Below are 11676 nucleotides of genomic sequence, written 5' to 3'. Positions count from 1 at the left end.
CGATACTACATACATACAGGTGCGATCGTGCGACTGCAACAGTCTCGGTAACGCTTCAAATGGAATGCAATCAATTGGTATAGGCTACTATGTATCAGTGATTTCCAACCTTTTCGGGTACCATCCGCTCTATTTTGCAAATAAAATCCATCCACACTAACCTGCCGAAAATTGTTCTACCGAAAGAAAATAAAGAGGCGTAACATTATTTTGTTCAGACGCGCAACAAGTAGGCTACGGTTTAGGCCATCAAGAATCTCATTAGAAACTTCAATTACAGTGCACTATAGCCATTTTCGGTCGAATAAGTTGTTGGGTACAAAAACGTCTAGTACAGTGGTTCTTAATCGGGGGCCCGCGGAACCTCTAAATTGGCATAATGGTCGAAAGCCAATTCGAATTTCTTTCAGTCAGGGATATCGCGATGCATGTTCGCTTCAAAACTTCAGGTCTCATATCAACAGAACGACCGTCTGAGATGAAATATCCTGTTGTGCAAACTCATTTTAATTGCCAGATTGCCTAATAGCCCACTGATACAAACGTATTGCTGTTTAGCTGTCAAGCGGCGTGACTTCGAAAGGTTTGCAAAATTCCATTCTCTCCTGTGATATATATCCAAACACTATTCCAGCATAACTTTAAGATTAGCTGCTGGAAAGAAATGACTACGCTGGACGGTATAGGCTCCTAAAAAATATGCTTCTCAATTCGATGCCATATATGTTGCGATCATACGCAAAGGTGTCGTCGGAAGCGTTACACGTTACTATCACATTCGTCACCACCCGGCACCCAGCACCAAGAAAGGCTATTTTGTTGCTGTTTATTATTAGCCTAGACTTGATATTCACACCAAACAGATTACGATGGTGCGATATTTGAGTTTAATTTGAACTAAAACTTTAGGGTGTCCGCGGGGGTCCGTGACGGTACAAAAGATTGGGAACCCCTGGTCTAGTGCTTGGATAGCCAGGTGTATATAAGAACTACCCATAGCACTCCTACCCAGAATACAGCGTACTTTTTCCGAGACATAGATGCTTCGGGGTAGAAATCGTTTTAAGAGTATTACATATTGATCCCGGAGGCTCCAGTTCATCGAATAGATGCAAAACTTTCATCTTTGTTAAAATGCTCCTCCCTGATGGCTTAGTGAGTTGGAGCCTCGGACGACCTCAGAATTATATGGCAAAATAGCGCAGTTGTGTGATCCCTAGCGGCGACACCAATAGGCCCAGGACGATTCCAGTGTCCTGACTAAAGTGTTAAAGGTTTATTTAGGCTCCGCTTTACCAATTGATCTGCGTAAGTGGCATCGTAAGAAGCCTAGAGGTGGACCATGCTGCAAGTCGGCAGCTGCTGAATAGAAATACGGAATATCGGCCTGACGTAAATGAACATTGCACTCCAACAAAAATACCACGGACACCACAATCAATAACGAAGTGTTGTTGGTTTTTCTAAGGCTTTCTCTCATAGCCACCCGATCCGCGTAAGCGGTGGTTTAGAAAAGCCCAGAGCAAAAGTATGCCTTGTTATGAGTTGGCATTTAACGAAACATAGGAAAGAATATCTGCATCGGGCGAAATTAGCATTGATGTCGAAACAACAATATTACAAACACACGATAAGCAATAACATGTCGTAAAAGTTGTCTTTATTTCATTGCAAAAGCAAGAAATATCGGAAATTTTACACATACACTAAATTGTGGTGACCTAGTTAAAATGTCATCAGCACCTCGATACAAATATATACATAGACTATCAATAAATGATCGCAACTCTGTTGCGTAATGTGGAAAAAAGTGTGACTCGCTGCATGTCGTTTCCATGTACTCAGACGTATATGTAGCTTACATTGTAAATGCATATATGCTGTAGTCAACACGTCGTTGTGCGGGTCATGACTGGTATAGTTGTTGCGTCTCTATTGAGATTGTAGTGAATCCGTCATTCTCACCCGATACTATCAATTTGAGGATTGGTGCGATTTTAGGAGTTAAATTTAGAATTTAGAATGATCGCCATGACTGCTCTACAGGGAATAAATCGAATGTAGGTAGATCAGACACAAGCAAGCTTTATGATTTCTATTTCTATATTGACGATATATTCGGACGGATATGCTCCGTCTCAGTATACGCGAACGACCGGCTCTTACGGTTTTATGTAAATGCAAGCGTCCACTTATTCTAGTATTAGTGCTTATATAAATGTGCTGGATTATAAATTAATTCAATCAGATTTACGTCAACCACCTATTGTAAATTTGAAATAATCAGTTGCAATACAATATTATTGTTATATTTTAAATCGAAATTGTTTTTTGTATGATTTTTGCCTGTAAGCTATTTAGTGCAGTTTCTCGAAAGGTTCCGGCAACAGTCTGACATAATATGATCAATGGTCATCTCATCTGCCCTGGTATCTTTCAATGGTTGTTCTGATGTCTTGTTAGAACCTCTCCCCTTGCTAATCAACATGATGATCGGGAAATATACAGAGGTGGTCAAAGTAGTAAACAAAGCTACTCAAGTAGAAGTAGAAGTAACCACGAACAAATCTACTCAAGTACGAGTAGAAGTACTTTTTCAATAAGCCACATAAAACTACTTAAAGTAGAAGTAGAATTGACTGACTTTAAATCTACTCAAGTAAGTAGGTAGTTTTGAAAACAGTCTTAATTCATCTGCAAGGACTGTCAAACGCTGCGAATTGAGCCATGCGGAAAGTGCAGAGTGCTTGATTCGTATTGATGCATCCCAGGAGGTATCAATTTTCGACAGAATAAGCATTTTTTCGCATCATGGGATGCAAATTATAGTATTGATATGAAAATGCGATCCTAACCCTTTGTTTACTAGAAGACCTCGTTTTAGAATATATCATGACATGGCGCCCTATCCCATATTATAAGGCCCCAAGTTTAGGCGAAGAGCAATACGTATAAGTTGTATCGGATACGGGTTCATCACTTTGCGCAATTAGTATACGTTAATAACAAATATTGTGGATGGTAAAAATTATATTTAGTGTAGCTTTATTTCCGGAAAATGAGGCGTTACTGCACTCGCTTTTATGCTTCAACATGTATGTTCTGCAGACAAAAGAACTGAAATTCATGAGAACTCAAAGTATGATACTCGCAATTGAAAGTGAAATGCATATACCACTTTTTAAAAAGCGGCAACTATACTTGATGTTATTTGTCCTGAAAGCTTCAAAGGTGATCTGCTTGAACAGGTGTAACGTTCAAAAAAACAGGATTTTCCGGATCAGCAAGACACGTAATATGGGCTGTTAGATTACGATATGATTGGTAATTGCTAGATTGCGAAACGGTAGTTTCAAACGTTATGGTGGGCCATATTTACTGTGATGAAATATTTGATATGGGCGACAATGCGGTATGAGCGGAACCAAGCAATCCGGTACCTACATTATATTCACTGATACTTTTGTGAAAACATATTTGTCACTCCATAACTACTGCGCGCGAAGCGCAACAAAATTTCTGAGCTTTACTTGACTTTTATGAATATTGTAGGTACTCCGTGCAACACAGCCCCGAAATTCCACAGGCTATCTTTCGTATTGGGGGATTAAACTACTTCTACTTGACAAACTGAAAATAGCAAAAAGTAAGTAAGTAGATCACAAAATTTTACGAAGTAGAAGTAGAAGTAAAGAAAATTAGATCTACTTGAGTAAGTACCAGAAGTAGAGGAAAACTACTTGAGTACTTCTAAAAAGTAGAAGTACTTCGTTACTGACCACCTCTGACAATATATAAACATGACTGAACAGGAAGTGAACTTATATGCTCATGATTGTTCCAAGTTTTCGATATGCAGATACGAATTTTCGGACCAACTGTTTGTAGTTGGGGAGAGAGAGAGAGTCTTTATTTTCATCCAACCAAAATACATAACAAACGGCAGTGATGGTGGTACAGAAAATATGCATGCACAGTATTCGGTATTAGATAGGAATGATCGATAACACCGTGAAGGTCATCTAGTCAGATCACACCAGCATCAAACAGGTACACTTGACTCTGAACAGTATGACCATAAAAAATGTTTAGTTAATGAAGGAAAATAGAATAAAAATTAAACGATGGTAGCAAATGATCAATGAAGCAATGTCTGGGCGAGGTAGGGCAGTGTTAATAGTATAACGACAGGAGGTGATCAAGTAGGTCTTTTTCGAATCTATTATAAGGCAATTCACGGATATGTGGTGGTAATGCATTCCAGAGGATAGGTCCCAAGTACTCGACAGATCTCTTAGTTAGGTTGCTATTGTTGGGTGCTTTGTGATCAGTTAAAAGTTTTATTTACTGCATCTTAGGAGAAATTACATGCTGTGAACTCCTAATGTAAAATTGGAATCTTTCATCGGTATTCGAATATACCAGATACCAGATTTAAGCTTCTCGTTTGATAGGGTTACTGGGTATACCCACTTCGTTGACTCAATGGAAATTATCCATTTACCAGTCAAAAGAAATGAGACACATATAAGTATTGTAGTTAAGCCTTTCAAGGACAAATTTTATAGTTTTATACTCCTCTTTAATCTTGGTAGAATGACCAATTGATACAGGAGAAGATGAATTTTCGTTTTGGAAAAGTACAATTTTTAGGTTTGACAAACTGCTTTTTTAACAAACAAATATTTCGCATCATGCCATGTTATTATTGATAGAATGACTCAAAATGACATGAGGGTTCTCCATAGCCAATTAGCCATTTATGCGCAGTATAAAATTAGAAAAAACTACGATTTTCTTCCAACCAAGTGAAATATTTAAGGGTAAATACAGTAATTTTGGGCTTTTTTAGGAGCATAAATAACTTCTGACAGAGAGCCCATCCGACAAAACTAATGTGATATTCGTAATCAGCAACCTCAAAAACCCCAGAAACGGCTCTCAGATGTTCTGTCTAAAAACTGTTTTTTCATTTTGTTGATTAGTGTAATTATTGCTCTGTGAATAGTTTGAATTTTATATTGTCGAATTATCCCATCAACAGCCATAACCTTCCATGCCAGCAAACCATCCGTTGGAACATCTGGCATTCTGGTTGCATTTTGTGATATGACGATGAGGGGAAGGGCGAATTTTTTCTGTGTCTAACAAGTTCGAGAGACACTGGTTCAGGGTCTGTAAAGGGTGCTGGAGACTCCTGGCGAGCTAACGTTGTTATATCACCAAAGGGGGATGTTTTGAAGAAAAGTGGTGGTAAAATATGGATTTTATCAGTCAATATTGCAATAGAAAGTCTAGACACAATTATTCGAGTACTGGCATCCGAACTTGGGAATAATTGTTACGATTGTAGTCTAGTATTGAAGACGACTTGTTCGAAGACATAAATTATTTGCTTCTGGCCACTACGAGTCATTTTTATCAGAGATAAATACAGCTTCTATATGTACTTCTTGCCGTGGAAAGCTCTCTCTCGACTCGATGCACACTCGATTCCGGATCGAATGACTCATGTCCTCGATTTTGGCAGGCACTGATCTCTGACAAGTGACTGACATAGTAGCGCAATCGGATTCCAGACATGAAGTTGAGATTTCGGCCTGATCTTCATTCGTGCCATTCCCAGCAACGTAAAGTTGCGATTTCATGAAACGATACAGTAAGGAGTGAAAACGACTTGGCATAGTATTTCAATCAAGCGCCCACCTTGGGCTACAGATATTAATAAACGGACATTATAATTAGAGGCATGCCCAATGAATGAAAAGTAACAGACGACACTAGAAATAACACACAAAAAAGTGTAGTGGCATTTGTCGCCGTACAATTTCATCTCGGTAATTTTGCTAAGATGTAATTGTGATCACTCGATTCACCTAGTTTTATGTGTCTGCTGATTGATGTACCATGTACAATCTGTTATTGAAGATTGCTTGTCCGATTCGAAAAAAAATTAAGTAATATGAGGCCCGACCCTGCGTCAACCTTAGTCAACCTCATTAACGGGCTTGAATTCTTGAAAATTGGCGAATCCTGGCAAAGTCTGCGTGATGTATATTATTCGCGGTAGCAGGTGCATGGTTATGGTTAATCACTATTTAGCCCCGGTAGCGAGCAGTAGGCTACACTATATATGTAATTAATTCGCCCGGGAGGCGAGCAGTACCAATATAAAGGTTGCTTGAGTTCTGTGTCAGGAGAATATGATGGGAAATATACATATTTAGTATACTCTGTTTAGCTTAGGCTAGTGCGTCGTTTGGTTGTCTTGCTGCTTTGTAAATCGGCTTAAGATGGTATCCTATGTCTCCCTCTCCAGCTCGGTATTACCAGTTTAAAATTACGATATGGGCGATGTTTTTCGAATGTTATAATGTACCCAATATTAAATAATTGATCATGTTGGGCTACCGGACAACAAGACGACACAGCGGCATTCGTTCAGCATTTAAAATAGCATATTGGGTGAAGAACTTTAATATATAATTGAATGGTATATTCCCATTGAAATGGACCCGAATATTTTCGACTGACACTCGTCCGGGGTCAGTGTACTATTTTTAGATGGCTCTGACTTGGTTGGCGTATTTTAATAAAACTCGCCTCCGAAACACCCTTATGAATGTGTAAACGGCCTCTCCCATCGATGAGAAATCTATCGTCTCGTTAATTTTTCGTACATACAGGATTACCCAACAAATCTTTGCCAATTTCAGAATTCATGGCCTTTGCCTGTTCCGTGAATTTAGTACTGTACCCAGTTATTAATTTAATCATGAATGTATTTTGCGGTGAAAGGAGCTGTCTGTCCGATATTCTGCGATGGCATATGCCGCAAGTCCGTATGTTGCGGATAGCGGCTTACAATATCCTTAGCTGGCAGTAGCGGATACGAGCGTCCTGCGTGTAGCTCTTGACTGGTAGTTCAATAGACGACAATTGCCTTTTCCATATGTATTGGACGGATGGTTACTTCAAGCAGTAGGTTATACGGCGTACGTGAGTCTCATATCAAAAGGGCTGATATGCGATATGCGCTCGGTTATAAATATGCGATAAGTCACGTGATGTAGTATTTCTTCCTACAGATAGGAGAGAGGGGGCTAGAGCTCCCACAATTCCGAACAAAGCAACTCATAATATTTAACGTTCATGTGAGGTTGTGGACCACTACACTCGATAATATCATCCTTCATGGTACTATGAAGAAATATTCTGACGATTTGATTGTTTAGCTCTCAAATACAAGTATATTTAGTTATTCATTTCGTGCACAAAGCTTAAAACATATTTATGTACGAGGAGCTCACACTCTCAAAAGTGATATACAGTGCCTCCTTCTACGATTTCCACACGCTGTGCGCTGTAGGATAGAATACCTAGTTCGAAACATGTATTTGAAAATAACCCTATAGCAAGCGTGATGGCAGTGTTTTTAAAGGAAATTGGCGGTCTTAAAGTACTCGCAATTCATTTTACATGAATTATAATAACCCACTAATTTTGTGAAAACATATGTATCAAACGTCGACACGTAGCGCGACCGACAATTCCGGGATTTGACGTATTTTGTGGGATGTTTATTTGCTCTGAATACTCATTGGGGAAATGTCCTACTTCTACATCATCTACTGCGAAGCCATATTTCTCCAGCGCCCCCCGTATCGCCCCCCTGATCTCAGCGCCCCCCATTTCGCCCCCTGAGTGTTTCCGCCCCCTTCCAAATCGTCAGCGCCCCTTTGGGGGCGCTGGAAGCAAGGTTAAGAACCACTGATGTAAAAAAAGTAGAAGTATAGACGCTCCCCAAACATTTCGGAAATTAGTAGCGTTGGTGGGTGTATAAAAAAGTACTATTTGAACTCTATATGCGTGTGTTACACAGTAATACAGTTAGTGTTGCATGCAAAACTAACTGTGTTTCAAGGAAATACCTTTTTGAAAAAAAGCAATCTTCTTCAGTCGGTCAGTCAGTCTTCAGTATAAATAATCAATAATTGTGTAAATTCTTTCGAAAAACATGTAGTTTGAGTCTACGGACGATTTGATATGGTGGGGCTGGAACCCTCGAAATCAGAGGTCTCAAACTCAAATGTGCTCACGGGCCAGTTTTCCCGCTTTGACGACGCCGCGGGCCGCAGCATATATATGGGTATTCCATGTCTTTCCAAGTAGGCCTTATTTGGCGGGAATGAATTGTCCTATTGAAAGTGAGCCGATCAAGCAGACTATCAGTAAACACACATTGTCAAAATGTGATTTACTCTTGTATAAATTTAGACCTGGCAAGAAAAGAATCATCACATTCATAACAATTTGAATAGAATTGTTGTTGTACTTGATATATTGTAATTATGACATATAGACACCATAAGGGCGGACAAATGTTTGATGCCATCATAAAAGCTATCGGGTTATAATTTCTCAGCTACTATGAATATTTTGAATTTAATAGATTGAAAATAGAGACTGATCTGATATCAAAACATTTTTAGGTTGAGCGTTGTAATTCCAATCCATTTTTCGGGTATACTTCTGATGAGTAGGCTATTAATCTCATGGCCAAAATATCTTCAAATATAGGAGCAGAAACAAATATAAAATAATATAAATATAATAATGAATGTGTCCTAATGATTGAAGTGTCGGAACGCCGAACGGCCCATTGTTGTTACAACGTTGGAGCGTACCACTACGGTACTCGGTACCTGTAAGTGGCCTTAATAACATGGTTTAGTGACCAAAGATGTAACTGACAGATTGCCAATGGTTGCCATAACTACTTGCTTAGTTAGCGAAATACCAAGCTGCGACCTTCTGGTCTATTACTATTCCCCTGATACGCGATTAGTTTGTTGCATCCATGTTTCTAACATATTCACGGCATTCCGAGTCACTCCGAGTCCACTCGAGTCATTTTCATTTTGCCATCGAGTTAGCCCGAGTCTGAGTAATTCTAAGAAAGCTCGCGTCCAAGTCCAACTCAAGAATTTCTGTTACGAATCGTCTAAGGGTCAGGTTTCGTCATCATGAATTGGAAATGTGGCGAAATAGTGAATCTTCCACTGCATGGTAGCGTTTGCAATTGATGTGATAGTGAAGTTTGATGAATAGTTTCAGGCTTTCCGGGCAATTTGGGCAGGGATTTGGACTTTATAACCTGAAAAGATATATGTGACCAATGTTCCCTCTAATTTTTCACGACTCTGCGCAAACACGGCAACTTACTGCGCAGGCCCTTGGACAACAGTGCGCAACCAGGCCCCCATAGGGTGATAAAACGAACTCCCCTCGCCCCATGCGCCTTTTGCCGGTACTTAACATTGACATTGGGTGCCCGTTCATATGGTTACTTCGTCTAAACGCGCGAAGCGCGAAAAATTTATATCATTCAAGATTTAATCGGGCAATATGTTCGGGAATTGCATAAATATTGCTATCAATTTGGGTATAATGACTTCGTTACATGATGCTATTTCGTGACCTCCTATCTGCTATGTCAAAAGATATTGAAATCGCCCAAACCTACTAAACTATAATGACGTACACGATTTCAAATTGGTATTTCTTTACTGGCAAATAATGTTCCCTCGATATGGCATTTGTTTTGTTGTGGGACTCGGCTCGCGATCGGATCGTTCTGGCGCATATCTCGGAGTCGTATGTTACATAGTCTATAACTTCACATGTCTTGGTGCGTCGTGGCGCGGTAATGGCAGACGCCCAAATTCCCATTTCTATAAATGATGTATTTTTTATTGGGGAAAAGGTACGCAATAATCAAGATATTTGACAAAAATAAATGGCGCATGGCGCCAAAATTTTTTTTTAAAAGTTAAAAAAAAATACACCATGATTGATGTTAATTCACGAATTAATTTTGGGTCCCCTTCGAGCGCGGTCCCTCCAATTGGGAGGTTCCGGTCCTGAGTGAATCTTACGCAAGGTTTATGCCACGCGGAGAAGACTATTCGTTGGTTTCTCGCAGAGTTACTTCAAGCTAGCCCAACTTTGGTAAACAATGTTATTTTGCCATTCCCAGAAAATAATGCGCTATTGAAATGATATCAGTATCGCTCACGCGTACGAGACCATACTAAAAGAAAAAATCTATTTCGTGAGGTGCCCGTGATCGCAAATTCTCATTTATTCACCGAGTGCAATATTTACCCTTGCGGGCCGCACTTGTACCTTCGTTTCAGACTTCAGCGATAACACTATTTGCCCCTGGCAATGATCCCTCTATTTTTTTACGAGTCTGCGCGGCCCCTTGGACAACAGTGCGCAACGATTAAAAAAAAACATCACTTCGGATTTTTTGAGCGCAGCTGGGATTTTCTGTGCGCAGAGACCGTTTCAGCACTGCGCATTTGCGCACGTGCGCAGCTTAGAGGGAACACTGTATGTGACACTAAAATACTTTCAGATTATTAAAAATCTAAAATCTCGTCGCGGGCCGCACAAACTACTCTGGCGGGCCGCGCGTTTGAGACCTCTGCTCTAAATCGTCGTTGGTTCGACAGTTATAGCAAATAGATATAGGTAATTGACATGAAATGTGTATTCTGATGATGATAACCGACGACTGTAAAAATGTTTCATAACAATGTATTCCTGGATAAATATATATTTAGTCTGTTTATGACAATGGTCGGAAGCCCTTTTCTTCGAAGGAACCATATTCACCCTATATTTTCGATTGTGAACGGCAATACACTGTGACGTCACAATAAAAGATTTGGGACGTCATGGCTAAAAAAATTAAAAACATTTATTGAACATGTTTGTTTTAAATGGATTTTTATTTCAAATGCAACCCTATATACCGTCCTTATTTCTAAGATTTGTCGTTATTTTGAAGGGTCACGTCTTAGAAAACTTAACTGTCCTTATTTCTAACAAACGTCCTTATTTTCGACTTGCGTCCTTATTTTGTGTTATTTTCAACTACTACTGAACTTCGATCGTTTTTCTCTGGTATCTGTGTTGCATATTATTCTAAAATTATGCTTTCGCTTCGAGATTTTATGACATTATAACTGAAAGGAACTCTCGTGACATACACATCACAAGATTGAACTTTTAAGTGGTGAGATAACTAGGGCAGTGAGTGGTGGTATAGCAATTTAGTCTGTACTAAGCTACCACACCGGACGTCATTTTAGCAGTAAACAGCAGTGCCAGGTTCCTGCTGTTTTTGGTCTACGGCAGAATAAGCTCAAGCCGTGGGGAAGGCAGCATTTATTGTGTAGTGAAAAAAGGCGCAGTGCGGTCGACACATACGGTAGGTTAAAAAGTAGTAAAACTAGAAATCATTGATAAATTTATATAAAATATATTGCACTTGCGCATACAGTTTTAGCTACTACTAAGGCTTAATCTGATTAGTTAAAATGAGCAGGCGTAATAAAAATTTTTGCGACGATTATGAGATTCCAGCATCGCAAATAAGTTTTCTTCGGCCAGGACCAAGACTACAACCATTGTTATTGGAGTTCTTGCTCCATACGCTCAAAAAGTGATTTTGTCCAGACCTGGTGCACGGTCTTTTACCATCTTGGTTGACGCCTCTAATCACAACGAGGTGAACAAGTTGGTTTATCACCGTACGGGCAAGGCCAACGTATATATTTTTTTTTTTGGGGGGGGGGCTGACGAAGTGCTGTTTCGGCCCTGAGT

This window comes from Botryllus schlosseri, chromosome 1 (genome assembly GCF_051294905.1).
Source record: "Botryllus schlosseri isolate E-star chromosome 1, Bs_hap1, whole genome shotgun sequence".
Classification (NCBI taxonomy): Eukaryota; Metazoa; Chordata; class Ascidiacea; order Stolidobranchia; family Styelidae; genus Botryllus; species Botryllus schlosseri.
Note: the sequence above shows the minus strand (reverse complement) of the source record.